The sequence below is a fragment of the Myotis brandtii genome, unplaced genomic scaffold (assembly GCF_000412655.1).
Source record: "Myotis brandtii unplaced genomic scaffold, ASM41265v1 scaffold247, whole genome shotgun sequence".
NCBI classification, from domain to species: Eukaryota; Metazoa; Chordata; class Mammalia; order Chiroptera; family Vespertilionidae; genus Myotis; species Myotis brandtii.
The window spans coordinates 1020442-1024937 of NW_005359352.1; the positions used below are offsets into that span (position 1 = coordinate 1020442).

At 45.7% G+C, this 4496-nt stretch overlaps 1 protein-coding gene across 1 annotated transcript in view; it reads left to right on the plus strand.

The window, feature by feature from the left end:
- Nucleotides 1–4496, plus strand: part of YWHAQ (tyrosine 3-monooxygenase/tryptophan 5-monooxygenase activation protein, theta) — a 23936-nt gene that overhangs the window by 653 nt on the left and 18787 nt on the right. The window lies entirely within an intron of this gene.

The following is a 4496-nucleotide window of genomic DNA, read 5'->3' on the forward strand; positions in this document are numbered from 1 at the left end:
TATGGTTGGGGGGATCACCACAACATGAGGAACTGTATTAAAGGGTCGTGGCTTTAGGAAGGTTGAGAACCACTGCTGGAGGCTGCAGCAGCTGCTTTTGCAGGGGGAGCGGGTCTTTCCCCGGCTCGCTGCCCACCCAGTAGGGCTGGGCACCCAGTAGGGCTGGGCAACACCCAGGCGGGTTTCCCCGAGACCCAGAGTCGCTTTTCAGCTCGCCCAGGCCGCCTGGCACCCCTTTACCGGCATCCCATCAATTCATGGGCTCCAGGCTTCGGCCGGGAGAAGGGGCAGGCAGGCACCTTTCCCAGGGACACCATGTGTGTATGTGAATGAGGCTGTCCTCCCGAACCTGGCCACAGGCGTTTGTTTTGAAAATGTGAACAGATAGCTTCATTTTCCAAGGAAGAGCATATCTGTTGAGCTTTTTCCCTGCTCAGAAGGCGGGGAGGGGAGAGGTTCAGTCAGTGTGGAAAAGGCGCAGCTAAATCTAAAGGGAAACTTGGTGTTTGGTCGCGTTTCCTTGCTCTGGAAGCACCGATGGAGTGACTTGCATTGCTCTCTGGTGCGCGGTCGCCGGGACAGCTTTCCAGGTTCTGAACTGTCCGGACTGAGCGGTGGTGGCTGCTGGGTGGAGCGGGAGAGCCTGTGATCACCCCTCTTCGTGAGAGGGACACTTCTAGCGCTGTCATTGCGTGGGTCTTTAGACCAAAGTGTTTAAAATTTAAGTACCAGCCCAATATCCCGGAGTGTTTCACTTCTTTCACCTGTTTTTCTAATACAATAAACAAAACCGTGGAGATAGCTGGTGAAGGGGCCAGAAGCATTGCAGGGTGCGCACCAAGTGCCTTGTTTAGAAATTATTTGCTTGCGTTGTATTCATCTATCTTCTTAGCTTCCACTCCCTGCCTGGCATGGAGGAGGCACTTACATAAAAGCTTCCCAACTGAATTGCTGTGTCCATGAAATTTACCAACTTGAAAGTGATGACAGACTGCAATGGCATATGGCCATGCCCATTGACACATCGAGTCTGTTACCAAGGGAAGGCTCATAAGAACTCCATATGTTAACGGGGCTTTCCTGGATGTGTAGGGGCTCACGTAGCATATTTCAGTCTCTCTGTTCAGTGATTACTTGCCAGTGTGTTACTTACCCTGCAGTCATTCCGAATTACCACGAAATTTTTTCCTGTTCTCCAGCAAGTTAATTCTGCGCCAAAGGAATATTTCTTTTAATCTATGGCTCTTATAAACTTTAGTTTCTATGATGGCATAAGTGGAGAAGAGTTGCTTAATTGCTAAGTCACTTAGTATAAAAAAATTGTCCTCCCCTGAAATTAGGACAGTTTTTTATGCAAGTGAAATAGAAGCGTTTAACTTTATTAATCTGAGGCATAAATAAAATGTTCTTTTTGCTAAAATGGCTTGAGTCTAATTGTGACTTATTGGCCAACCTATCATAAAAATCCTAGGAAAGACCACCTTCCATTTGACAGCTGTATTTGAGAGCTTGGAGGTACAAGGCACTGCTCATCAGCAGTGTGAGGAAGGACAAAGCTGAGAGCCATGGCGTTTGTCCTCCACAATGTAAGGAGTGAATGTGAGAAATACAAAACAAAGAATAGAATTCCCATAAAATGGTTTCGAACAAGCTATGTGTAGTGTGTGTGTGTATGTGTGTGGTTTTTTTTTTAAAAGTATATTTGTATTGATTTTAGAGAGGAGGGGAGAGAGAGATAGAGGTAGAAACATCAATGATGAGAGAGAATCATTGATTGGCTGCCTCCTGCACACCCCACACTGGGGATCGAGCCCACAACCCGGGCATGTGCCCTTAACAGGAATCGAACCTGGGACCCTTCAGTCTGCAGACCGATGCTCTATCCACTGAGCCAAACCAGCGAGGGCTAGGTGTAGTTTTAAGGAAACAGGACCCTCAGGAAAGGCTTCCCAGAGAGTGGTTTTGGGAGTGGAGTTGAGGGAGGAGGATAGAGGGGAGGGGAGTGGAGGGGTCACTATTCCAGGCAGAAGGAATGTACAGGACAGGCCTGACTCCGGGGAGAAGGTTCTGTGGGACTGAGCAGAGCATGTATAGAGCCGCTGCAGGAGAAAAGCCTGGAGAAGGTAAGAGCCATGTGAGGATGATCGCCAGGGGGTTTCCTCATTTGGTGGACATGGGGAGACATTGGAGATTTTTTAATGATTTTTGAGTGGCATCGGTTGGCAGCATCTAGAGCTTGTGGTAACGAGTTTGTCAAAATAAAGAGGAAAGGCGTGAAACCTGGCGTTTCCGAACGTGGTGCTTAGTGAGGTTTTCTTTTTTCCTTTGGTGAACAGGAAGGAGAATAGGGTGTGGAGGAAGGAGGTGAAGCTCGCTATAGGAGACTAGTAATAGTAACAGAGGAGAGGCAGAATGTTGGTCCTAAATAACAGATCCTCAGCCTCCTCTTTTCATAGAGTAGGTTGGGGGTGGGATTATTTGAACTATTTACTCAAAATGAACATGGTAGACAACTCTCAACCCTTTTGATAAGCACTATTGAGAGGCTACTGAACTGTGAGGGCAGAAAATAATTACAAATCCAAATGAGTAAAGAGCAAAGGCTATTAAGCACTTTATATACTGACTCTGTCCCCGTAAGTTAGGTTTGATAGTATTGTTTCTGGGTTAATGTTAAGAGGACGGGGCATAGGAAGGTAAGTAACTTGGTCAACACCCCAAAGCCTAGTGAGAGGTAGGGCAGCTGTTGTGCCTCCAAGTGAAGTGAAACACATTGTCCCTCAATACATGAAGCTGACTGAAGCGCACAGTGTGAGCCTTGAACCTCTGTTTTGAGGATCTGTATAGTTCAAGATAGATAAGACATGATGTTTGTAAGTTAAGAGAGAGGGAAGGTAGCTCTGGTGGGAAAAAACTGCCAGAATCTGTAATTTCGAAGCCCTACTCATTTACAGAATATTGCAATAAAATACTCCTTGACTTGTGGGCTTTTTGGCTTTTAGATTATAAGCTCCTTGAAGCCGAGAGTTGTGTTTTGGGGGGATGAAATGGAGTGGAATATTGCATATATGGGCATATAAATGTAAGGTTAGAGCCGTGCTTCTCGACTAGGTTAAATTTACCCCCAGGAGACACGGGGCCAGTTCTGGAGACAGTTTTTGATGGGGTGGGGGCTACTAACAGGATGAGTAGAGGCCTGAACGCTCCTAAACACCATATGCATAGGGAAATCCCCAACAACAGGGCTTCCCCAGCCCAGGAGTCAGTGATGCCGAGGTTGTAAACTCGGAGCTAGTGAGCCAGGTTGGCTGTTAACCAGCATTGGCTGAGCCACTCCAGTGGAACGGGTCTTTCACACAGATCTTAGCTCTCCAGTCACATGTTTTCTATCCAGATGAGCAGTATTCCATGATCTCTGTCACCTGGGCCTTTTGCTCAGTTGAAGTTGGCCGTGTGTTGCTAAATATGTGTTGCATACTCTCTAGCTGACTGACTGACTATGCGCCTGTCTCCTGGATGTTTGCTGCAGGCTTTAGAGAAATGGAGACACTTCGCAATGGTACTGATGGCGGGGCCATGACTATAAGGACCTCTGTAAATGTAATGTAAATGCTTTCTTAGGACAGTCTTAGATTGCTGTCTGTAAATGTCGGGGGTGATTCTGGGAAATAGGTGAGAAGGTATGTGGAACCATAAAGGTACTGATTTTCAGGTCAAACTTTTTTTTTTTTAATATATATATTTTTTATTTCAGAGAGAGGAAAGGAGAGCAAGAGAGAAATAGAAACATCAATGATGAAAAAGAACCATTGATTGGCTGCCTCCTGTATGACCTCCACTGGGGATTGAGCCAGAAACCTGGGCATATGCCCTGACTGGGAATTGAACCATGACCTCCTGGTTCATGGGTCGTTGCTCAACCACTGAGCCACACTGGCCGGGCATCAGGTCAGACTTTTAAGCCCAAGTAACTTTCATTGATACTACTCACCTAGAATTAGTACTTTCATTTTCCCTCTTGTTTTGCTCATTCCACCAAGCAAACGCTGCTTGAACACAGCTCAGAAAAGTTTTGTTCTTTTAAAAAAACTGGAGAATTAGACATCTGCAGTGAAACATATGTTCAGTGTTCTGACCTTTCCGCCTGGTACTGTTTTGCCAGGTATTTGGCAATATGTCTACTTTTCAGTGCTGGTGTTGCCCTCGGGATTCTGGTGGACCAGGGAGGAGGTGAGAAAGGTCACAGTAAAGGTTCACGAGTCCCTTAGTCAGAAAATGCTCGGGATGATTTGGGGGCTGAGCGCAGAGACAGGTAGTTGGTTCTTGGTGGAGTCAAAACTTCGATTTGGGAAGGACTAAGTATTCCATTAACACACTTTTGCTATATGAACGTTGATTTCTATGAAATTTAGCTTTTAATATATCATAAAAATTATATATATAATATTTAAACATCCAAGGACTGACATTTTCCAGAGGAAGTGGTATATATATAT